Source organism: Harpia harpyja, chromosome Z, assembly GCF_026419915.1.
Source record: "Harpia harpyja isolate bHarHar1 chromosome Z, bHarHar1 primary haplotype, whole genome shotgun sequence".
In the NCBI taxonomy this organism is placed as follows: Eukaryota; Metazoa; Chordata; class Aves; order Accipitriformes; family Accipitridae; genus Harpia; species Harpia harpyja.
In genome coordinates, this window is record NC_068969.1 from 60,779,057 (window position 1) to 60,805,765 (window position 26,709).

Consider the following 26,709-nt stretch of genomic DNA (forward strand, 5'->3'; position numbering starts at 1 on the left):
TGGCTCAGTATGAGTCAGCAGTGTGCCCTGGCAGCCAGGAGGGCAAACCGCATCCTGGGGTGCCTCATAGCATAGCCAGCCGGTCAAAAGTGGTGATTGTCCCACTGTATTTAGTGATGGTGTGGACTCACCTTGAGTCACTGTGTGCAGTTCTGGGCCCCACAATTTAAGAAGAATGTGAAGGCACCTGAATGTGTGCAGAGGAGGGTAACAAAAATGGTGGAAGGGCTGGAAGGCATGTCCTGTGAGGATCAGCTGAGGACTCTGGGTTTGTCTAACTTGGAAAAAAGGAGGCTGAGGGGTGACTTCATTGCTCTCTGCAGCTTCCTAAGGAGGGGAAGTGGAGAGGGAGGTGCTGATCTCTTCTCCCTGGGATCCAGTGACAGGATGCATGGGAACGGTTCAAAGACGTGTCAGAGATGGTTCAGACTTGACATTAGGAAACACTTCTTTACCGAGAGGGTGGTCAAACACTGGAACAGGCTTCCTAGAGAGGTGGTCAATGCCCCATGCCTGTCAGTGTTTAAGAGGCTTTTGGACAATGCCCTTAATAACATGCCTTAACTTTTGGGCAGCCTGGATGTGGTCAGGCATTTGGACCAGATGATCATTGTAGGTCTCAGAATCGTGTGCCCTTGTCCTTGTGGGGGACTTTAACTTTCCAGACATCTGCTGGAAATATACAACACAGCAGTGAGTAAACAATCTAGGAGGTTCCTGGAGTGTGTGGAAGATAAGATAACTTCTTGACACAGCTGGTGGGTGAGCCAACCAGGGGAGGAGCCTTGCTAGACCTGTTGTTTACGAACAGGGAAGGACTGGTGGGAGGTGTGATGGTTGGAGGCCGTCTTGGGCTTAGTGACCATGAAATGGTAGAATTTTCAATTCTTGGTGAGGCAAAGAAGGTGGTCAGCAAAACCACCACTATGGACTTCTGGAGGGCTAACTTTGGCCTCTTCAAGGCACTGGTTGAGAGAGTCCCTTGGGAGATGGTCCTGAAGGGCAAAGGGGTCCAGGAGGGATGGACATTCTTTAAAAAGGAAATCTTAATGGCTCAGGACCAGGCTATTCCCATGTGCCACAAGTCGAACCGCCGAGGAAAACGACCGGCCTGGCTGAATGGGGAGCTTTTGCTAGGACTTAAGAAAAAAAGGAGTTTATAATCTCTGGAGGAAAGGGCAGGCAACTTGGGAGGAGTACAGGGATCTTGTTAGATCATACAGAGAGAAAATTAGAAAGGCGAAAGCTCAGCTAGAACTAAATCTGGCCACTATCGTAAGGGACAACAAAAAATGTTTTTACAAATATGTTAACAGTAAAAAGAATCCCAAGGAGAATATCTATCCTTTAATGGATACAGAAGGGAACGTAGCTACCAGTGATGAGGAAAAGGCCGAGGTACTTAATGCCTTCTTTGCCTCAGTCTTTAATAGTGAGTCCAGTCATCCTCAGGGTACTCCACCTCATGAGCTGGAAGGTAAGGATGAAGAGCATAACATACCCCCCTTAATCCAGGAGGAATTAGTTAGGGACCTGTTACGCCATCTGGACACTCACAAATCTATGGGACCTGATGGGATCCATCCAAGAGTACTGAGGGAACTGGCAGAGGTCCTTGCCAAGCCACTCTCTATCATCTATCAGCGTTCCTGGTCAACAGGGGAGTCCCAGAGGACTGGAGGCTTGCCAATGTGACTCCCATTTATAAGAAGGGTCAGAGGGAGGATCCGGGGAACTACAGGCCTGTCAGCCTGACCTCGGTACCGGGAAAGATTATGGAACGGTTTGTCTTGAGAGCACTCGCACAGCAGCTCCAGGATAAGAGGGGGATCAGGCCCAGTCAGCATGGGTTTACGAAAGGCAGGTCCTGCTTGACCAACCTGATCTCCTTCTATGACCAGGTAACCCGCCTAGTGGATGAGGGAAAGGCTGTCGATGTTATTTTCCTAGACTTCAGCAAGGCCTTTGACACTGTCTCTCATGGCATACTCCTTGAGAAGCTGGCGTCTCGTGGCCTGGATAAGTGCACTATTCACTGGGTGAAAAACTGGCTGGATGGCCAAGCCCAGAGGGTAGTGGTGAATGGGGTGAAATCCAGTTGGCGGCGGGTCACGAGTGGTGTTCCCCAGGGCTCGGTGTTGGGCCCTGCTCTGTTTAATATCTTTATTGATGATTTGGATGAGGGGATTGAGTGCACCCTCAGCAAGTTTGCAGACGACACCAAGTTGGGAGGCAGGGTCGATCTGCTTGACGGTAGGCAAGCTCTACAAAGAGATCTGGACAGGCTGGATCGATGGGCTAGGGCCAATTGTATGAAGTTTAACACGGCCAAGTGCCGGGTCCTGCACTTCGGTCACGGCAACCCCATGCAGCGCTACAGGCTTGGGGAAGAGTGGCTGGAAAGCTGCCCGGCAGAGAAAGACCTGGGCGTGCTGGTTGACAGCCGGCTGAATATGAGCCAGCAGTGTGCCCAGGTGGCCAAGAAGGCTAATCGCATCCTAGCCTGTATCAGGAACAGTGTGGCCAGCAGGAACAGGGAGGTGGTTGTTCCCCTGTACTCGGCACTGGTGAGGCCGCACCTCGAGTACTGTGTTCAGTTTTGGGCCCCTCACTACAGGAAAGACGTTGAGCTGCTTGAGCGTGTCCAGAGAAGGGCAACCAAGTTGGTGAGGGGCCTGGAGCACAAGTCTTATGAGGAGCGGCTGAGGGATCTGGGGTTGTTCAGTCTAGAAAAGAGGAGGCTGAGGGGAGACCTTATCGCTCTCTACAACTACCTGAAAGGGGGTTGTAGTGAGGTGGGTCCTGGTCTCTTCTGTCAGGTGGCTGGAGATAGGACAAGAGGAAATGGCCTCAAGTTGAGGCAAGGGAGATTTAGGTTAGATATTAGGAAAAATTTTTTTACTGAGAGGGTTGTCAAACATTGGAATGGGCTGCCCAGGGAAGTGGTTGAGTCACCATCCCTGGAGGTATTCAAAAAGCGAGTGGACAGGGTACTCCAGGGCATGGTTTAGGGGGCATGGTTAATGGTTGGACTTGATGATCTTGAAGGTCTTTTCCAACCGAAATGATTCTATGATTCTATGATTCTATTCTGTCACCATTCAGGACTGTGCACGGTAGGGACGACCCGCAGAGCACCATGGAATTGTGCAGTGAAATAACAGTGTTCTTCATTTGGTTTCCTGCTCCCTTCCTAGTATTACCCAGTGCTATGTTGTTCTGTGCCCTTAATTGTTTGCTTACTGCTGCTGTGAATTGAGCTCACATTTCCATAGCTCCACTGTAACCCCAAGATCTCACACCTCTGTAGAAACAGTCAACTCAGAGCCCTTTATGTGTAAAGCTAGGATTGTCCTTCCCATGGGTATTCCTTTACATCCGCCTACACAGAATTTCAGCTGCCTGTTTATTCTGCAGTCAATCTCATGAGATCCTTCTTTGATACAGTCCTTATCTTTAAAACTCTGAATAAGGTTAGTATTATCTGCAAACTTTTCTGCTCACTATTCACTTCCTTTGCCATAACAGTTACAAATATGTTTAACAGCACAGGCCCTTGTCTGACTCCACTGGTGACCTCTTTCTACACTGAAATCCCCAAACCGACCATTTATTTTTCACCTCTATTACCCAGTGTAGTTGCTTACAGATCCATAGAGGACATTAGGAAAAAGTAAAAGTGCTACATTCTTATCACTTGTGCTGTAAAATTTACAACTTCCCCACTGACTCACATATCTGTTTTTGCTTCTACTACAAATTATATTAAAGCTAAGAGAGGCCCAGTTGTAGTCACTAGCTAAGACAGTGGTTGGGTTAGGATGTACTAACTCAGGTTAAAAACATGACCAACTTCACAACTTCAGCTCTGGCAGTTGAAGTAAATGTTGTCACGTTATGTTGTCCTCTGGAAAACATTCAGTATTACTAAAGGATTCTTAATGCCTGAGCTGGCAGAATTGCTGCAGTCACTTAAATGAACAACATGCATTTTTCTGTATAAAAATAACCTGGGTTTTTTTGCAAAATGAAACGCCAGAGTTGCATACAAATACCTAAATAAAAACGATCAGACTTCATCTCATGTGCCTCCCACTGTAAAGTAGAAAACTCATCTACATAAAATTGCAGAGGCCTGCTCAAGATAGCGGAGCAATCACATAAGTACATTTTAAAGTACAGTTCGAAAAATGATTCAGCCACCAAGAAGAATGACTCCATGACACTTAGTGACAATTCTGTCACTAGTATCTTGTGTGCATATATTCACATAGAGTAGCACTTGCCTGGCATGAACTTACACTCTTGTCTAGAACTAAGACTTCTAGCAAAGATAAACTCAGAAGAAAAAATAGCAAAAAAACCCCAACCCCCCAAAAAAGGCACAGAAGCCAAACAAAAACAAACAAAAAAAATTGCAGAAGAGAGCTGGAACAGTTTCTAGTTGTTACCAAGCAAGCCTGGAAAACATACACTAATATCTAGAGTGGCCCTGAAGAAAAGTCATGTGTCTGAAAGCTCGCATGATACCCAGCTATGTAATTTGCTTTATCCATTATACTGGCTGATTTAGTAAAACTTGGTATTCATGCCCAAAATCTTGCCTTGTGTCCTCAGACCATCACAGCTACAACAACGCTGGGAAGACAGAAACTGCCCATACAGTGTTTTTAGCCCAGTGAAGCAAGATGTCATGAGGCAGCCTCGCTTTCCTCAGAAGCAGGATCTGACAAGTCTGTGGCAAGTTCAAAGAATGAAAATAGCACTGCAGGAAACTAACTAGCTGAGAGCTTACTGCTTTAAACTCTTTGTTAAACCAACCAATCAGCTTGATTACCAGATAGGCAAATACAGTCTCCAGTAAGCAAAGGAAAATATCCCTTGTGTCACAAGCTGTGCTGAACTCTGGTCAGACTTGCTTTAACTAATGAGGCTTTTTAGAGCATTAATTTATTATCCAGTCAGCACACGTCTGTACCAACTCCCCTGATTACTGGCACCAAGAACATAGCACACCACCCAGTACTATTAAGAAAACTTCCAAAATGGAAGGAAGTGACTATTTCTGCTCATAGGACACCACAACACAGCCTCCACCAGGAACACCAGTTGTCACCAGTCTGCACCTGACCTCTTTCTGTGTCACCCTGTCTAGACAACCCCCATCAGGACACTAGCACTCTAGCAAAGACCTACACCACCCCCATAGTCTCCTGACACCAGTGACCTAGCTTTCCAGAACTGGGGTTGGGTCCTCAGCAGTTTCAGATAGAGGCACAACTTAATGAAAAACAGCAGAATTGCCAGAGGCTGGCACCTCTCCCAGATCCCATGTACCACCTGAGAAATCCTGCTGGCAAACATATTGCACAGTGACCCATCCCTTCTCCAGAGCATTTCCTGCCCTAATCTTCTCACACCAGTACAGACAATCTGGCACTTTCCATTGTGATTGCTTTCATTGTCAAGGGAGTACTTGGGCATTAAGACACCAGAGGGATGCCACCACAAAGCAGCACCCCTTCTTTCACACACTCTGTGTTCCAGTGAGCTTGTTAGCTGGTGAGTGATTTTCACACCAACACAGTCCTCAGGCATTAATGCAGTGTGGACATCAGCAGCCCACACATACAGTGACTACAGGCTGGAGTCCTGGCCTCCCATCTCCAGCCTGTGTTCCCTTGCATAGGGCAAGATTCCAGTCAGGGTGACCAGACTCAGAACAGTTATTCCCAAGCACTGCACTCAGCATCAAAACATGATCTTCACTTCATCATTACATCCCTTAACTTCATTGCAAATCTAGAAGTGGCAAGATTTTTCCCACATGTCTGCAGAAAACTGAGGTCTACAGGCTCAAAAACTACTATGCAGCACAAGGGAAAATGACTGATGTGATACAAGGTTTCATATATGGTTAAACCAAAACAAACAGGGTAAAAGGGCCTCACCTAGGAGAAATCTAATTGATTACACGGTGACTTAGTAATTTGAAGACCAGCACAGATTTATTCTCCTCCTGTCACTTATTTCCCATGGGTCTTTGGACAAATAACCTTTCTAGCTGTCACACTGGTGAAATGGATGGTATTTACAAGCTCAAGTACTCAGGTTGCTCTAGCATAGAAAGACAAGTTGCTGGTGGTGCTCCATAACGATGGCAGTGTTTAGAAACCGTGAAAACAAAGAGCGTGATATTACACTGTATTGAGTCTGGCTGAGATGGAGTTACTTTTCCCCACACCAGCCCTCATAGTGCTGTGCTCTGTACTGGTAGCTAGAAAGGTGTTGGTAGGACACCAGTGTTTTGGCTACTGCTGAGCAGTGCTTGCACAGCATCAAGTCTGTCTCTCCAACCAGTAGGCTGGGGCTGGGCAAGATCTTGGGAGGGGACACATCCAGGACAGCTGATCCAAACTGACCAAAGGGATATTCCATACCATATGACATCTGCTCAGCAATAAAAGCTAAGAGAAAGGGTGGGGTGGGGGGCATTCTTTATTACGACGTCTGTCTTTTGGAGGAACTGCTACATGTACTGAAGCCCTACTTCCCGGGAAGTGGCTGGACATCACCTGGTGATGGGAAGCTGAGAATAAATCTTTTGTTTTCCTTTGCTTCTGTGTGTGGCTTTTGCTTTTGCTTGATTAAACTGCCTTTATCTTGACCCACAAGTTTTTTTCCATCTTATTTTCTACCCACCCTGTCCTCAGGAGGATGGGAGTGATAGAGGTGGGCACCTGGCATCCTGCCAAGGTCAACCCACCACATACAGAAATGACCACAAACCACAGAGAAAGGGACCCCAGGTAGCAACAAACCAATGATCCTTGTCCCTTTCTTCCATTAAAATAAATGAATGAATAGAGAAAGCATAACCCCTCCCCATCATGACACTACAGGGAATTAGTCAGGGCGTGGATAGGGGGAAGTTACATAAATGCAGCCATAAATCTGCACAGAAGCTATCAAAGCACAGAAAGTACCAAAAAGCCAGACAGCTCTGTGCTCCTCACTACCTAGGAAGTTCATTCATCCCCCTCTTGAAATGTGACAAGAATTTCTCCCTCTCTTGTAGGTCTTGCCCAGAAGACGTGGCCCTGCAAGAAAAGTGGCTGGTGTTGGCCACTGCTCTTCCTGTGCCTGCTTCCCTCCACCCACCAGGACCACTGCAACCTTCAGGTGAACTTAGCCAAGTCTTTCCCCTCAGGCACCAAATTCCCCATGGGGCTCCATGCCCCAAAACTGAGCACTGTCCCATGAACCTCCCTTGAGATATTGCAAATAACTGTCTTTATCCCCAACTCTGAAAATGCATTTCATACATTTAAGACTGGTCTTAGGACTGTTGCTGGCTTCATCCTCAGGTCCCGTCTCTTCACGCACACACAGGCACACTCATGTTTTGCTCATCCCTGCCAGTTGCTTTAGGACAAGATCAGAAAAGCTTTTCCCAGTTTTTATAAATACAGGTGTCTGTGCACAACAATGAGTGAAAGTTGTTTGCTGGGATCATGGGAAGTTCCCAGCTTGACAGGAGAGACTATGGGGAGGGGAGAGGGAGGATTTCCCTAAAATCAGCCTCACAAAACAAAGATACCTAATACAACCTATCAAAGAGAATGTGAACATTACCCTGATGTGGAGGTGAAGCTCATCACTAAACAAATAAATCAAGTGGCCTGCTGCCACGCAGGAAAAATAAGTTGGGTTCATGATGATATGTCCTTATCAGAGTTTCTGAAATGGGTGGGCGAGATAGTCTATTCTCTTGCACCCACTGCCAAAGCCCTGCTGTCCAAAAGTACACATTTCTCTTAAGCCCTCAGCCTTTTCTGTTTGAGAGGTGTGTTTTCCCCTGCACCTTCATGATCTTGTCCCCCACAGGGAGACAAAAAACAATGCAACTGACCCTCCAGAGTAGCATGAACACACAACTGGGTGTTACCGGCTTAGAGGTTGTACTGCAAGCACAGGCTATGAACAGTGCTCTTCTACCCAAATTGAACAGGAAGACAGCAGGTTGGCACCCTGTTGAATTCCCAAAAGCTCATGTCCCCCTGCATTTCCTGCAAGAGTGACTCAGAGTGAAGCTGGTGAAGAACAAACCTGCCTACTCCCCCACTTCATCACCTTAACAGAGTAGGTGAAGAAAAACTGACTGGAGAGTGTGGACACAAAAATATACACCAGAGAAGCAATGCAGTAAACCAAGGTGGCAGCAAAAAGCATCATGAATAGATACACCAGCAGGGCTGCCAGTGAAATACATCCTGATTTCTTTCAGTAGCTCTGACAGTTGTGCTTCATAAAACCCCATGAAACCAAATCCTGCAGTCCCTGTTCAGCTTTTGTGGAAGCATACCTCCCATTGACGTCAAAGACCACGTTACCTCATAAAGGACTGCAGGGCTACTTGCAGAGACATCACTCATTATTCACTGCGACTGCATGCTTTCTGTAGGACTAACGCATCTTCATTCTCGCCTCACACTCTCCTGTGGAAATTAAGAACAGGCTCCAGTGGTGTAAGCCCAACTGCAAAATCAGTCCAGAGATCAGGCTGCTGCACACCACTACATTAGATTATACAGACATGTACAAATAAACACTGCTTACTCTGTGATGTAGGGAGAATACATTTAATTTCCAGTTACTGTGCTGGTTTCTCTTCTATATGCAATAAGATTTCCTGCAGATTCAGCAAACTATCCTAAAGTGGGCAGCAGGCTCTGCTCACATTACCAGTCCAGTTGGTGTGGGATGACTACAGTGGCTGCAGGTTTCTGTTCCCTTCCCTCTGCCAGCTGATAAGGGTGGCTGAATGGGTTCTGTACATGCTCTCCAGCTGCCAGTTTACAGCTAATATTAAGAAAGAAGTACTGACAGGGTCTCTGCAGGTGGCATGCCCTCCATGCAGCATCCTTCCACTGGGGTGAAAACTGCTGCCAGAGAAGGAAGGCAGAAAGCAAGGGGAAAAATAACCTTGGACCAGATGAAAACATGAAACTTAGTGGTAAAGAATTATTGCATGCCAGATTCAGTGAATTAGTTGTCAGCAGAGTACTGCAAGAGGCCACGCAGGGAAGAAATTTCAAGCACTAGATCAAGTGCTTGATCAAATAAACAAAGACTGTACAAATATGGTCTTATGTATCTAGTTTGACACGTCAGCAGGGCTAACACAATACTCAAGAATAAAGTACTGTGCATGCTAAAAATGGAGATAGGGCCAGAGTTAGGTATAAGCAAAACCAGGCTATAATTTTTCCATAGTATTTGGCCAGACCTTTATACAGTAATCTGTCTCTTAGCAAGGAAATGGATTTACATAAGCCAAAAAGTTATTACTGACTATAAGTAAGAATGACAGAATCTAGCTTGAAATTGTACTCGTCAGAGATAGGAAATGCATTTTACATCATAGTCCTGGTTTAATATTCCAGCATTTTTGTCACAGACCACTCAGCAGAAGTTACTAAGATAAATAGGTAAGGATTAATTGGATCCTTCATTTAGATTTACCACTTACAACTTGCTCTTGCTGCTGACTTTCTCTGTCTAGAATTTGCATTCATACAGCTGGAGTCAACCCAGTGTACCCAGAGGTGTTAGGTGTTACATCTTGGTTTGCCAATTCAGGCCAATTTGCCTTCAGAAGTTTTGCACCGTTATTTTACTGTATTGACCAGAGCATGAGAAGGAAGGAGGTACACACACAGCACCTTGGTGGACCCTGGAGTCCAGTGCCACAATCCAAGACCTTAATCCACTACCATTCCCCTACATGCTTTCACATTTCTGGGGAAAGTATAGGCCATATTGTTTGACTCATCTGCACTATACCACGGTGACATGCATAGTGTAAATCCATATAGAGTGACGAGGTGTAGCTACTGCATTCGTAAAACTGGGCTGAAGTACATATCACCACATTCTCTATGAAATCTTAGCCAATCACAAAAATAAAAGCAAAGCTGACTTCTCCTTCCCCATTTTAAAAGAGCCCTTCTGTAACTGCAGCAACTGTACCTTCTCCTGGAAAGGCAGGGGCTGAGATTTGGGGCTGTGCCAGGATCTGCATGAGGAAAGCATCCCTTCACACAGCAGCATATTTCAGCTCTTCCCTGCAAACTCTCTAGTGTGAAAGGTGCATCCACTGGCTATTTCACAACTGGCCCAGGTTGCCAGCTGTATTCTTGGTTACACTGCTGATCCCATGCCCCCTGAAATCCTTTCCTTCTGCTTCAAGAGAACTAAAACTTGGCAGGTTACAAGTTTCACTGAAGTATTTCAATGATTTTCCTTGCTGGCCCTCAAAATCCATTTTCTTTGAATAGCCTTTGCCAATGACTGAAAATAATTGGTCTAATTCTTTTATCTTTGCAGCAGCCTTTTATGTATTGGTGTCGTGGTTTAACCCCAGCCAGCAACTAAGCACCACGCAGCCGCTCACTCAGTCCCCCCCCACCCAGTGGGATGCGGGAGAAAATTGGGAAAAAAAGTAAAACTTGTGGGTTGAGATAAGAACGGTTTAATAGAACAGAAAAGAAGAAACTAATAATGATAATGATAACACTCATAAAATGACAACAGCAATAATAAAAGGATTGGAATGTACAAAATGATGCACAGTGCAATTGCTCACCGCCCACCAATTAACACCCAGCTAGTCCCTGAGTGGCGATTCCCTGCCCCCCCTTCCCAGTTCCTGTACTAAATGGGACGTCCCATGGTATGGAATACCCCGTTGGCCACTTTGGGTCAGGTGCCCTGGCTGTGTCCTGTGCCAACTTCTTGTGCCCCTCCAGCTTTCTCTCTGGCTGGGCATCAGAAGCTGAAAAATCCTTGACTTTAGTCTAAACACTACTTAGCAACAACTGAAAACATCAGTGTTATCAACATTCTTCGCATACTGAACTCAAAACATAGCACTGTACCAGCTACTAGGAAGACAGTTAACTCTATCCCAGCTGAAACCAGGACAATGGGTAAACAGGGTTGTCTTGTCTTTCTCCCCTGACTGCCCCAGCTCTTCTCTTATTTCAGAAACTCCTCTCATTTTCACAGCTCCCCTCTGCAGGACCTCCAGTTTGCTGCTTTCTACAAGGAAAGGTGACCTGAGAACTGCACATAGGTTTCCCTCTTGTTTCACGTTTGCTTGTTTCACTCTTCACTGTCCTCTCAGTGCACCCTCATTTTCCTTTTGCCTTCTGAGCAGTGATCTCATGGTGTTCCCTCCATTTCTCTTCTGCAGATGCACCCACTGGTGCAGATCCTTAACACAGCTTGCTTTTCCAACAAGCTCTTCAGCTGGTCTTTTCCCATTTCCTGGGCCTGATCTGGAATATACTGCTACCTGCCTTCCCCTCCTGCAAGACCTAGTCTGCTTTTGCACAAAACCCAAGGAATCATCAAACGCGGGACAGGAGGTCAGGGGGGATTTCCACTTTTTTCTAATAGTCTCCAAATTGAGGAAGACTGAATGCTATCTGCGGCTGGGAGTCCAGGACAGCCATCAAGGTGCTCTACCATTACTGACCCTGCAGCACCAGGTCCAGACCCGCTCCTCTCTCTGACCAGCACCAGCTCCTGAGTACCTTCATGAGCCTTGAAAAGCAGACCTAGCAAGCAGCTTATTCTGACTATAAATGGGCAGACAAGCACTGAGCCCAGGTACCTTCTCTTTCCACATGTAGAAAGCCAGTCTTCCAGCACCCTCTGTTCATCCCCAAATACTAAACCAGGTGCCTGTCACTCTCAGTGGCAACATTTCCTAGCTAAACTGCCTGCCGTTCCCCACCTCATTGCATCCCCAACTCCCTTCAGTACAGTTTTTTTCCTATTTTTATTACATCCCTTGTTCATTTCTTATTTCAGTTCCTAATCCCACTTGGATTCCCACTATGGAACAAAATCTGAGATGGAAAAGGTCATAGTACATCACTCATGCAGATGCCTTTGCCTGGCCAGTGCCCAGGATTGTAGCTCTAAGCTGTGCTGGACATGGCCCAGACCATGACACATGTGACACCGACATAGGGTCCAGCCAAAAGGGACCAACTGGATCATTGAAAAAATCCTAGTATTATTCCTCCATATTTGCACTGGCCTCCAAATGGACAGCATTCCCCCTGCAAGTTGAGCACACTCATCAATCAGAGGGTTGAACTCAGTGACTGCTATCACAGTGCCTGTGTGAATGAGTAAAATGAATAAAAAAAGAAGCAAGCTTCACAGGGCCACCAGTATATCCTTTTACTGAAAGGGAAACAAAACTGAAAATGTTCTTGGGGAATGCCTGCTCTGCTCCATAGAGTTGCTTGTCCAGTCCAGCTTTTGAGGAGAGGCAGTTCTGGAGATATCACCACTCTGCACATCATCGCTACTGCAGCAGGAAGGCTCTTGCAACACAGAGGGAGCAAGTGTGAGGCTTTGACATTTGTGTGACTGTGGGATTTCATCTAAAGGAAATAACAGCACATCTGTAGAGCCTGTCAATGCTAAATACTTACAAATGGGCACAGTGTGAGATAAACAACAGGGGAAAAGATGCTATCTCTTTTATAAGCTCCATCTCCACTGCTGGAGTTTGCTGGAGAGGAAACAGCGCATAGAACACCAGCTATTTAATAAAGCACCACAGAGATCTCCCCACCAGGGAACAGAGCAAGGGAAGATCTACACGCAACAGTTATTAGCCCTGTTCTTTGCTCGTGGCAAAGATCTGGTGCTGTGGTGATGGACACACTAACAGGACAGAAACGGACATCCTGCTGTGGGAACAAACACAGGTCTCAAGAGCTGCACCCAAGCAAAAGCATCAGCAGCCCAACAGCCACCCTATAACCTTTTTGACAGGTAAAAAGAAAATCCACAACCAGCCTCTATTTGCTCTGTGGAGCTCACATGCTCCCCCGCAGGAAAATGTGCACTTTCTTCACCCACACACAGATGCTGCACCTCCAGCTGTCTCTGAACTGCTGGTCTGCATTAGTGGGATGGGAACAAGACACCAACTAATGGGTGACTAGCATCCCAGCTAGTCATGATAGTTTTGCTGGCTCAGTTACTGTGCCACCTTCATCAGTGCTGCAGACCACTGGTGGCTATTGCCTTCTTGCCCCATTAATGCCATGACTTGTTTCCTTCATTCCACTTCTTGCTCCCCAAAATTACCCTGACAGACACACCCCATGTCTGCATCCCCCACAGCACCAACCTGGGAGGATGGTAGGTATTTGCCAGGTGCAGAACACCAACAGAGGAAGCTGTTGACTTCCCCACAGCCTCAATAGAGCTGGGAGCACACAGACCTTCAGTCTAGCAGTAGTGTCTGTTGTCATCCACAAGCACTTCACTGTTAGGAAACCCAGACTCAGAGTTTTACTGACACCAGAGCTCTGCTCAGCCCAGCTGGAGACATGGGGAACAAAGACCACCGCAGGGTCCTTCTTCTTCCAGCTGCCAAAGCTATGGGGACTTTCCTCCAGCATAAAGGTGCACACCTGTTTTGGGTTTGTGTGGTGGGGTTTTGGTAGCAGGGGAGAGGCTACAGGGGTGGCTCCTGTGAGAAACTGCTAGAAGCTTCCCTGGCTCCAAGTCGGAGCCGCCTCTGGCCCAGGCTGACCCAATCAGTGACGGTGGTAGCACCTCTGGGAGAACAGATTTAAGAAGGGGAACCTGCAGCAGGGAAGGAGATTGGAATGTGAGAGGAACCCCTCTGCAGACAGCAAGGTCAATGAAGAAACAGGGGGAGGAGGTGCTCTGGAGGAGGGGATACCGCTGCAGCCCATGGAGATGAGCGGGGGAGCAGTTGCCCCCAAAGATGGCTGTGACTCCATGGGAAAGCCCGTGCTGGAGCAGCCTGTGCCTGAAGGACTGCAGCCTGTGGAAAGGACCCACGCTGGAGCAGTTCATGAAGAACTGCAGCCCATGGGAAGGACCCATGTCGGAGAAGTTTGGGAAGGACTGTCTCCCATGGGAGAGACCCCATGCTGGAGCAGGGGAAGAGTGAGGAGTCCTCTCCCTGAGGAGGAAGGAGCAGCAGAGACAATGTGTGACGAACTGACCGCAACCCACATTCCCCATCCCCCTGCGCTGCTGGGGGAAGGAGGTAGAGAAAATCGGGAGTGGAGCTGAGCCAGGAAGAAAGGGTAGGGGGAAGGTGTTTTAAGATTTGGTTTTACTTCCCATTATCCTTGTTTTGATTTGATTAGTAGTAAATTAAATTGATTTTTTTTTCCCCAAGTTGAGTGTGGTTTTTGTCCATGACCAGAACTGGTGAGTGATCCCTTGCTGTCCTTGTCTCGAGCCACGAGATAACTTTTTGTTATATTTTTCCTCCTCATCCCACCAGTGGGGGGGAGAAGTGAGTGAGCAGCTTCGTTTGCTGGCTGGGCTAAACCCACGACAATATCCAAAAGACTGCTCTAAACTCTGCAACAAAGATTCCCAGAGTGAAGCCCGAGCTTAGGTCCCTTGTTGAACACACACCTCTCTGAAACCACGTATGCTTCAGCATTTAGGGAGTCCCACCTGGAAGCCCTTTAGTGCTGCTTTCACCTAACCTCATTCAGTGCCATGGTCTGGTTCAGGTACTCCTCATATGAAGGGGCTCTGTTAAATCCTTTTACTTTCTGCCTTATGCATGCAGCATGCAAGGACGTTCATACCTCATGCACCAATACCAAATGCCACCAAAGTAAATTAAAACAATAAACATGGTATGATAAAAGGGCTAGTTTCAAGACTTCTATTAGAGTCCATGATGTTAATCTTGAGTCCTCTTTTTTGAAACCTTTTTTCCTCTCCCCTACTTCAAGTGCATGGTGTCCCTGACACAGCCACAGGAGAAATTGACTTCTGCAGACTGCATTGCTAATGAGAAAATTGTTTGGCTTTATTACAGCTTGATGTATATAAATATTCACAGCAGGATAAAACTCTTGAAAAAAAGTCTCATTTTCAAAGTGTCCTGGGACACAGCAGGGAGCAACAAACAAATTAATTCATAAAAAACTTGACATTTGGAAAACATTTTTACAAGAAGGCATCTCTAGTAACAATTCCAGTGTAACAAAAAAAAAATTTAAAAACCAAAATCTTAGACCATGCAGGCATTCCCATTTTTCTTCTGAGGGAGTTAAAGCACAGAAAAAATACAAGCATGTGCGAAGCTCCTTCCCAACACAGAAGGATGGGTCCTGTAGTCAGAATGTTGCACTTCAAGAACAGAGATTAGTGAAGGGAAAGAAGAAAGAGGAAATGTTTTGAGCATCCAGCAGCCCTAATGAAGTAAGTATGTCCAGAGGCCTGGCAGGTGGGGTCAGTGAGCCTGAATCTGGTTTAGGAGTTTTCATGGCAAAAGACACAGAGGTGACCCTTCAAGGAACTGACAAAACAGACCCAGGAGTCAAAGCACAGCGAAATGGACAATGGCATGAAGTGGAGTAGAGGATAAACCAGAAAAGGCAGAGAGATGTACAGCTTTAGTTTGTATAATAGCAAAGATAATACTGAATACACTCACATCATGAGGGTTTTAATGACTGCAATCTGCAAGGATCTACCCTAGTCTATTTCAGTACATTCTAAATCTGAGCAGTAGCTCCTGAGTTAAGACTTTTTTCATGGTTTTGGTAACTTTTAGAAAGCGGGAATTATGCCATGCACAAATTAGCAGTTTTCCCCCTGAGATTTGGATGCACAAGCAATATGGCTGTGTTCACAGAGCACTCTGCACCACTGCAGTCCCTAAAAGCTTCAGAGGGATTTTGATACCCTCTCACTGGATGTAGCAAAAAGTGGTGGATTTGGCAAACAGTGTGTGCATGAAGCTTAGCTAGTCTAAAAATGTATGGCAATGCACTTCAAAAATAGTTCAAACTTTTACGTAAGCTGATGGATGCAAGTGAACTTTTATGTTCCACCAAGGGAAAGCCCTCTGAGTCACTACATGTAACTCAACACAGTCAGATGCCCTGAAGCAGGTGAAGCAGCTACAGTGTGCACATGTGCTACAAACCATGCCACCAAAATGATCCTAGGCAACTGGGTATTTTCTTCTATGTGTAACGAACAACAGTCTGGGGCCAATCCTTGGAGGCAGTCCCCCATACAGCTTCTCGCTTCATAGACCAAAGTGGAGCTTTGCCAGGAGAAGCTGGAGCAGCAATTAGGGGCTGTTTGTCCCAGCTTAGCTTTTCAGCTCTTCACATGGAGAGACAATGCACTGAAAATTGCAATAAGCTGCAGGCTCCGACATCACACTGCTCCAGATGCTGTTTCTTTCAGCCTGCCTTCAAAAGCAGAGCAGGGACTGGGGGAGGAAGGGATCACATTTTTTCCCTCTTTTTTGAAAGTCTACATACAATGGGAAAGGGGTGAAGCTGTGAAAACACAAAGAACCTTGTGGGAGCCCTTCTCTGACATCTAATAATTGCTCAGGTATAGACTTTCTGCTGCCTGCCACTGCCCTGTCCCCAAGGCTGAGTTATATGACAGATGAAATGAATGGGTAGGGAGGAATGAGGAGTCATATACTGGAGGCATGTCCATTCATGCATCAGGACAGCCTTTCAAGTGCAAAGCTATAAGGTGGGACTACTTCCAGCACAGGGAGCCATGGGAGAGACATCCTTTAGTAACAGCACAGCACAGACACCTCTCTTTCCTCCCCCATCCAGTACCAGGCACAACATACCACGTATTTCGTTGTCTGCAACATGGAGCTTCCCAAGGCAGGCCAAAGACTGAAGTATCGTGAATGATGGAGTTGCTGGTGAGCCAGAAAGGAAGCATGAAGCAGCAGTCAAACATCCAAGTCTTGTGCAGACCACGATGCACAACAGATCTGAGCAACATGTTCCAGAAACGCCAGCCCAGAGCCATTCCTGAGCTTGCCCGTGCGGTTGTGCCTTTAACATGCAGTTTAGCACTCTACCTGTGCAATCTGTCGTCTCTGTCCCTTCTGACAGCTGAAATGCTTTTAACACTGCCTCTATTTGTGTTGTTTTTAAACAAACAAGTTTTGCTGCCCTACAAGACTAACGGCATCTTTCAACTCAATGAACCCCTGCAATTTGCAAGGCACAAACATCCCTCCAATCTGTCTTCCTTGCTTGCTCCCCTCTTGCCACGTGGTGAATCTAAAGAAGATGCAGCCTGAACAATCCCCATTACCTCCAATTTAAATCTAGCAACTATTTCAAGAATTTCATTTTTTTTGCCTCTTTGCCTAAGGTATTAGTGACATTTGTAGCCACACATATGTCAGTAATTAGAGGGCTTTTAAACTTCACGTTTCAAGTGCTACACAAGAGGCAAGGTCTTGCGCCCTCCCTCCCAGTTTCCACAGGGTGCTATGTTAAGCACCATGTGAAGGTTCCCAGATGATAGGCCATCCCAGAGGCCTGAGGATGCCTGTGGTCAGCAGAATTCCTCTTTCATCTACACCAAGCCCACAGCAAAGCACGGACTTTTCATTCCTTGAAATATCAAACACCAGCTATAATCAAAAAGTACAGCAGTGTGCCAACCTCTCAGAAAATCAGGCTAAAGAGGCACCTCATCAGGACTAGCTCTACGTGAATGACCTATACAGGTACTTGCTCAATCTGTTATTGGACACTTCCAATAATGCCATTTCCATACCCTGTCAAGCTATGTGCTCCCCAGTTCAGTATCCAGACAGCTAGATAGTTTTGCCTTAAACCTGTGACTACTAATCTTGCCAGCAGATATGACAACAGGTTACTCATTTCTTCAATATGGCAGTCTTTGCCACTTACAGTACAAATCCCAGTGCCACTTTGGGCCATTTCTCTAAAACAGATGGAGATTTCAGCAGACTAATATCAACACATCTTATGGTAGTCAGCCTATCTTTCAGCCTGTGGGCTATGCCAAGGACAAAGTCAGCATGGAAACTGACTCCCCTCCCCACCATTGCATGGACTCCTTCAGGCCAGGCAAAGGCGTACCATCTGCTGTGATAAGAGCACTTCATTCCCCAAACTTTCCATGAGCTGTATATCAATGGCTCTAAATTATATTCCTTTAAAAGCCATGAAAACAATCCCCTACCTGCCCTCACACACACATACCCACACCCACACAGAGGCTAATTCAGCCTATTTGTTGTTTCAGCATTTTTGAAAAACAGTTGCAGGAGATAACACTGCTGCTTGCATCACAAAGTGACAGGATTTTTCTGACTTTCAGCATTGGCTCTTGCAGATATCAAGGTTTCACACAGTCCTGATTCCAGGAAGAATACAGCTTCAGGAAGAATAGGCCAATACCAAGGTTGTTTGAAAATGCCACAATACAAAATCATTATTTAACACATTGGATTTCCTAGTGAGTCTTCAGAGACAAGTGTCTGACATTTGAGTAGTCCTGGGTCAATATTAATTGCACATAACTTCTCATCTGCATTTACTGCCACGTTTCTGCAATTAAATTATAAAAACTAAATGAAATCTCTAAGCTTCATAGCTAAATCTGCATACTAAGTCAATTAACACTGTAATGGAAACCACATAAAAACTAAGGCCTGTCTGATCCAAGGCCCATTAAAATCAGTGACAGCTTGATAATAACCTGAAGCAAATTAATAACCATGCAGCCTTGAAAAACCGGGGAGTTATGAACTGTTTCATAGATTTCAAGAAACTGTTTTTTATGGAGCCCAACTGACAGACCCTTTTGTGCCAGTGTCAGCATTTCTGTGCACACATTTTCTGTTTTTCATGAACCGGACACGGGGTTGACCTTGCAATATACACTAGCAGTCTTGCTGTTTCCAGGTGTTCTTTAGGAGGCAATATGCTAAGAAATGTGTTAGCCAGCATCTAGAGGACCATGAGCCACCTTCAAATTCTAGGCTGAGCTGCAAAGGAACATGCCGATTTTCCTTCATCGGAGATGCAGGGTGCTGGGCACCAGAGGGTGCCACAATATGCCACAGCATGCTCCTCACACATAAACTGCGTTAGTATCTTTCTCTTATTGCCAAACTGCATTTGTCTTTCAATCACTTGTTTTATATAACTTCTTAATGCATGACACTTCAGAGCACTTTCCAACAAGAACAACAAAAGCAACAACAAAATTAATACTAAAAGGAAAAAGTAGGGAGAAGCAGACTTTAAAAAGAATAAAAGCCAAAATTCTGGCTCAGTGTTTAAATAAGAAAGGTGAAGTGTTATTCACCATATGTGGTACTTAGGCCTTTATCAAACATAGCATGTACTCATCTAACTAGCTTTGGCAAGCTAAGGAGTTTGTAAACCGGGCACTGAGATGCCGTCGTGATCAGCAGCTCCCCAGAAGTGTCATGTGAAGAGCACCAAAGATGCACAATGAGAATTCTGCTCTCAGAGGGAAGGAGTCCTCCAGGCTGCAAGTTAATTATGCAGACAACTGAAAAACAAATGATCGGATTCAAAGGCACAGTACTGAAATGAAAAAGGGAACACCCGGAATATGCATGAGTTTGTGTAACTTGAACCTGCAAACGTGGGTTTGTTAGTCATAAAACCTGTTAAAGCCAGCTTCAGAATATGGCAGAAGAAGTGTTGCAAAACTTAATATGGTTAATTGGAGTTAATTATACCCAATTATGTATGTGCCATATTGCAGAGAGTTATCTCAAAACAAGTATGTTTAATAGCTACAAACAGCACGTATAATATGGAGCACTACGATGATTTAAAGAAAAAACATATTAGATATGCACGAAAGCAAAAGCAGACAGTGCCAACTGCTGAACAGCAGCGACTGCTCACACCATCCCTTTGAGAGCACCTGCAAGGGGCTGCACGGGACTCCCTTCTCTCCCCACACTCACTTACTGAAAGACACCCACCACCTTCCTCCTTCCAGCTGTGTCCCACAGAGAGCACACGGGCCCAAACACCCGTCCCTCCCCCCACAAGCACAAACCCTCTTCACAGACAGGCACTCCAGGATCTGTAGTCCTTGCAGGCTAACAGAAAACGTCACTGCCAGTGAGATCAAGTGGGCAAAGAGTCTAAGAAACACTGCGCTGTCTCTGTCAGGAAGTCGGTCCTGCTTGAGGTCACCAAGGGAGATGTGACTGATGACCTGATGGTCAGGTCCAGATGCCTCACAAAACCACTGCCTGATGTGCTACATCAGGAAAACAATGTATTTGAGCACAGCCACCTGGCCTGGGACTGCCAAGAAAGCTGTGTCAGGCTCAGAGAAGGCAGTGGTTTTTAGGGAGGGTTTAAGAGAAGAGAAAAAGAAAAAATCAAACCCATCACCCAAAGACATTTTTTCTCAAAATGGTAATGGTGGGATACAGAATACGATTCTGATTAAATGAGAGCCTTATCAGGGGAAAGGGGAATCAGCCCACATCCCCAGAAAAGAGTCAGAGATAACCAAGTCTTTTCAGGATCTTCAGCCCACCTTGCTGTGCCTTGAGAACTTGCTTGAGACAAATCAGCTCAGCACCTCCCCAAGAAGCTGGTAAGGGCTGGGGGCTACTTCAGAGCCCCTTACAGCAATCTGTATCAATGTAGTTGTTCAACCACCTGTGACTCCAATAGGAAATGGGTTTCATGCTGGGTTTCGTGCACTTAAAACAATTCCTTCTCCTCCAAGGCACAGTCAGTGTACATGATGGATTCATATCAATCGGTCTTTCCCCGCTGTCAGCTCCAAGACTGCAGCTGGGTTTTCTCCTGCCCAAGAAAAAAGAATTATCTGTACAGCATTCCAGTTTTGAAACCTGCAACTTTGTCCAGGGTTACTGCCATCAAAGAAGACCACTGTCTACCAAATGACAGCAAGGATAGTTCACTTACAACACTGTCGTGGTTTAAACCCAGCCAGCAACTAAGCACCACACAGCCGCTCACTCACTCCCCCCCACCCAGTGGGATGCAGGAGAGAATTGGAAAAAAAAAAGTAAAACTCACGGGCTGAGATAAAGGCAGTTTAATAGGACAGAAAGGAAGAAAATAATAATGATAATAATATGACAATAAAAGAATTGGAAAACACAAGTGATGCACAATGCAATTGCTCACCACTCACTGACCAGTCCCCAGTTAGTCCCCAAGCAGCAATCCGCCCCTCCTGGCCAACTGCCCCCAGTTTATATACTGGGCATGATATCACATAGCATGGAATATTCCTTTGGTCACTTTGGGTCAGCTGCCCTGGTTGTGTCCCCTCCTAACTTCTTATGCCCCTCCAGCCTTCTTGCTGGCTGGGCATGAGAAGCTGAAAAATCCTTGACTTATATAAACACTACTTAGCAACAACTAAAAACATCAGTGTGTTATCAACATTCTTCTCATACTACATCCAAAACATAACACTATACCAGCTACTAGAAAGAAGATTAACTCTATCCCAGCCAAAACCAGGACAAACACAGACCTATCTTGAAAGGCAGTAGGATTAGATCTAGGGAAAGAACTTAAATTCAAACACACTGGGATATTGCCTAACCAGTTTCTGTTGATCTATATGAGCTTCTTTCCCCATTCTAGTTCAATGTTTAATATCACCATCTCAACAAGAATAGATATAAATAGTTTGAACATCCTCCAAATAACAGGAAATAGCAAATCCAAATCTTCTTTCTAAGGGTTGACAGCACATAGCTACAAAGCTTTTGCCATAAATGTTGTTATCCTGAGCTCTGGCACAAGACAGCCAGTAATAATAACCCAGCATTAACACACAAAAAAAGGCAAGACTTTCACTTGTTTTTCACACTCTTCTGTTCTCTAAGGCAATCCACAAAAGAGGTTCTAGGGCATGAGATACTTCTATGAGATAGCAACTGAAGCAAAAAAAAAATTAGCTTGACAACTGAGTGAGGAATTTAAATAGTCAATAGCCAGGAATGAAGGGATCCAGCAAACAGAAAATAGTAAGTGGTAAGTGCAGTGGGAAGTTCTTCCATGCTTTTGAAGATGAAGGCAAGAAAGAAAAATCTGAAATTATGACACTGATGGGAAGACCTGAAAAAATTGTAGACATCAACAGCAGATGAGAAGGATGAGGCATGCTGAGAATTCTTGACAGCTTTCTTGTGGGAAAAAAAAATCCCTGAGAAAAGCAACAGGAATACGCAGCCATAGCAGAAGAAAAGAAAGGAAAGAAGATGCATGAAGATATACAGAACAAGACAGATCTTTAGCTCTGGTCAATGCACGGGGCAAAAAAGATGCTGCAAAGAAAGACTCCCACTAGAGGAATGAGGTACTCCCACTAGAGTTGAGGTACTGTTCGCACCCAGAAAATGAGGAGGAGAATTATGCAGGAGAAGGAGATGGGATGGCGAGGAAGAAAGGAGCAGTGAGCCTAACAGGAGAAAGAAAGAGAAAGAGAGGCTGCATGAAGGAAAAAAACAATATAGAAAAGACAGAAGAATGATAAGGAAGAGAACCGGAAATCCACCTCTAAATCATGCAGGGGCAGATTTACATGACCAAGGACTCTGTTAAAAACAAACAAACAAACAAACAAAAACCCCAAAGATCTATCACCAGAGAAAAAAATCTTGAAGACAAGAGCACTGGCAGTCAGGCAGGAGCAAGCCATAATGCAGAGAAGAGGGTGAAATGAAGCACATGGAAGCAGAAGAGCAAGAATGGAAGAAAACCTCACCCACAAATATGGTCAAGAGTTGGAAAGCAAAGTGAGAATTACCAAGAGTCAAGCAGAGCTACACTGCTCGAAAGATTTAACAAGAAAAAGAGCTTGCCAGTTATGTAAATAGGAAGATAAGGAAAGAAGAAGGTAGGGGAAAAAAAAAAAAGAAAAAAAGTAGTTTGGAGCATCCTGCATGAATGCCCTGCCAAGTTTTCCATAAAGATGGTACCAAGTCTAAAGCAAAGGCAGGGCAGCCCATGGAAAAGAAAGCACTGAAGACAAGGAAGCTATCTCACTCAAAGCGGAGCCTAAACTCACAGTTTCACAGACTCAAACTGAGATGCATGGACAGCTCCAGCCTAGTGTTACAGGAGGACAAGCAGATGCAAACCTGGAGGGTGGGGATAATCATCATATAACAAAAATTGGGAATATGGTGGAGAAAAACAAATTTAAACATACATTTGCCCCTTCTGAAATACAGTAAGAAGAAGTCTGGGTGCATTATTTAGATCTATACCAGGCACCAGAACAAGTTGGGGGGGCAGGGAGGGTAATAAAAGACACATTTTAAAATAAGCAGAGATAAAACACAGCACAGGCCTCCCAGAGTTTGAACACTCCACTCTCCTTTGGTGGTATCCCTAACTGTCTCTCCCTCCAAACTTCAGTGAAGCACATGAAACAGCATTATGTGGGAAGCTAACTGTTAAGCTGGCGGAAATGGGTACAAGAGCTGAAAAGTGAGGAAGGAGCTTGCTAAGAGGGAGATGACAGAAGGCTGTACAGTGAACTGAGTGGAGGTAACAAATAAGGTTCTCTGAGGAGCAGAAGGCACAATGGTATTGTCAACAGAGAAGAGGTTCAAAATATCAGAAAGGCAAAAGCTGAATTACCTTGAGGACTGGAATAACAGAAATAGGGGGAAAAAGTCAGTCAAAGAAGGGGAAAGGTCATCAGTGCCACCAACTGGCAGCCCCACAGACAGGAACAACAGTGGAGGAGAAAGAATGAGGTGCACTAGGTACAGATATAGCCTCCTATGGGAAGGACCTGGGTAAAAAGCAATCACGAATTCTAGGATAATTGGTCAAGGACTTTCCACTAGAGATGAGGAAGATCTAATGCCATCATTCAGGGCCCTGGTAAGACCATAAAAGATGCAGCATACTGTCGTCATTATGTGTTTAAGGATGAACTCAAACTGCAGAGTATAAAGTTTTTAATACAAAAAAAAAAAAAAAAAGTAAAGATTTGGTCTGTTTAATCTAGCAAAATGAAAGCTCAGAGGGGGTATGTTTGCTGTCTATAAATACATCCAGAGAGTAAACATCAGAGAAGAAGAAGAGCCATTTAAGTTAAAGGACAATGTCGGCACAGAACAAATGCATGCAAGCTGGCCATAAAATACATTTAGCACTGAGACAGTCGGGAGGTTTCTAACTATCGGAGCCATCAGGGTCAGCACAGCCTCCAACATGCAGCCAAAGACTTCAAGAAAAAAGTGGGAGTTGCTCATGAGTGCCATGATAGGTACATGATGTGTGCAGGACCAGCAGCCTTCATGGGCTGACTTATGAAGTCACTTGTGTTCCATTATTTGCTAACAATTCCACCCATTTTTTAACCTTAAAATATTTCCAGTGGTGCTGCAGACTCTTATACAGTGAATTTAAGTCCCCTATCAAAAGGTTAGCTTTCACCAATCCCTTAAAAGCAGTCTACGAATGTCTCAGGGACTCAAGAAAAGCCCAGTGCTGCCCCATCATCACCCCACAATACTTCTAACACACAGACCAGGCAAGTCAGGATCTGAAACATGAGATGGCAGGCTGCAATACTGGCTCCTCAAGGGAGTAAGAATGCAGCTCTGGCAGGAGCTGAATTAAAGGCTACACCCAAAACAGCCCTGCGATGCACACGTGGAGGTGCAGGGCTGCTGGAGCCATGCTGGCTTGGCCAGCATACAGCACTCTGCAGGTGGCTCACCCTGAGGACCCTGGTAGCCAGGCAGGGAGCTGAGAAGGCAGCAATCTACTAGCCAACAAGAAACACCAAGGGCAGTGCTGTGTCATCAAGGAACTTGGCCCTCCTTGGAGAGTCAACTCCCCCCAGCAGCTGCTGCCACAGACACAAAGGACAGCACATCCCCTGCCCCACCAGCTGCTGCTTCTTCAGCTCTGCTGGCTTCATCGCTCACCACTCACTAACCTACACCTCTAAGTGATCTTGACTGACATGAAAAAGGATGCACTTTGATGGGGATCACTTGCAATAACAAGCTAGGGAAAGATCAGACAAGCAGCTGAGCTGAGGACAGAGACCTCTCAGAGGGACAAGGTGTGGCAGGCAGCTGGGACAGCAGTTTTGTTACCAAGCCAGAGCAGGAATCATGGCTCCCCACACCAAGCCCTCAGGCAGCAGGGAGGTACTTCCCAGACTGCAGATCTACATAGGAGAAATGTCCCACCATGAAGGCAGGCTCACCGTGGCCTTTGCTTTCAAGGACAATGCCAGATTATTCCTTGTCCCAACATGCAGCCAAAGGAAGAAGTCATGATGCAAGCGAGACCTTCCCACCACATCTTTTTTTGCCACAGGCCAGCACTGGGCAGGGGAATGATTCCCATATTATTGGGATTGGAGGGGATCCTAAGATACACTTTCCCAGTATCACAACTCTGGCTTGAGTGGTGACCTGCTCTCCCCTTCCACTCCTGCCTTGCAGTTTCTTTCTCTAGGAAATTCAAGGTTGTTTAGGCTAAAAAAGATGCACCCAAAAAGGGACGACAGTTCAGCAGGGCACTCGCTAGACTTCCAGTCCCTCCTTCAAGAGCAGGTTATGACCTTGACATGAAACAGTCATTGGATAAAAAATGATTTAGGTGCATGGAAAACTTTAAAATTCAGAAGTAAGACATATTCTGAGGATAGACTCCTCTAAGACAAAGCAGCATCAACATCGGCAGTTTTCAAGATCCCCGTGTCAAGCCCAGTACCTAAATTTGGATCTGGGCACGAGACTGACAAGACACCTCATTCAATAACTGAACAAGAAAGATTACATCTGATCCATCTCAACTCACCTGGGGCACCATGCTTCCTCCCTTCAGATGCAAAAAGGTTCTTTGTCCCAACTCACTGGAAGGTACAATGTCAAACAACAGGACACACAGCTAAGCAATCCTCTGTCTCCCACACAAGGAAGTTAGCTCCCCTTCCCCTGAACCTGGAACAGGGCCTGCTGACCTGTCGAAGTTCTTGGTATCTTTCCACAGCATGTTCATCTTTCAGCAGAAGGCAAAGCAGAGGTGTATGATTGCTCAGGTGCTGTGCTGAAGGCCTCACTAGAAGCTAAGAGATGCATCAGCCTTAAGCCTTTGCACAGCCCTGATTTCAAGGATAAGGTAGTACATCAAATATTCAGACTAAATTGAAACACACTTCAAAATAATCTGAAAGCCCAAAGAGAAGGATTTTGAGAGTCCTTTTGGCCGGCAAAGTGTTCAGCAATCTTCTACCATTAAGCTAGCAATTTCCTAGAACCTACACAATAAAATACCATCCAGGTCCCCCCATTAGGACAGCAGTTAGGAAAGCATCAGGTACATTTTCTGCAAATTGGTCATAATTGAACAATTCTGTGAAATAAGCAAAGGAAAGATGTCCTTGTTTAAGTAATTTATCAAATAACCGATTTTACAAATGCCACAGCAAGCATCTGACCTCTCCTCAAAATACCTTGTGCCCTATTCTATAGCCCTGTAAACAAAGAATGTTCCTCACATAATTACCACTTGACTGAAAAGATTAAATGCTACTGCACAGAGAAACCACTCTTTTTCATTCATATCCTGGTGCATTTTAAACTAAAATGGTCATAAAGACTCTTCACAGGGCCCTGAAAATGTCTTCTCAGATGCCCCAGCATCACCTGAAGCCAGGACAAGGGAACAGAGCCAAGAAACAAACAAGTTCTGAAAAACTTGTTGAAGTGCTCAGATTAAACAAACACTGGCAAATGCTGCTGATACAGGATACATGGACTGAACAAAGCCCTGGGCA

General features: G+C 45.4%; 1 long non-coding RNA gene across 1 annotated transcript in view; it reads right to left on the bottom strand.

Moving 5' to 3' along the window:
• Positions 1–26,709, bottom strand: part of LOC128137544 (uncharacterized) — a 44,098-nt gene that overhangs the window by 13,404 nt on the left and 3,985 nt on the right. The gene's annotated exons all lie outside the window — the stretch shown is intronic.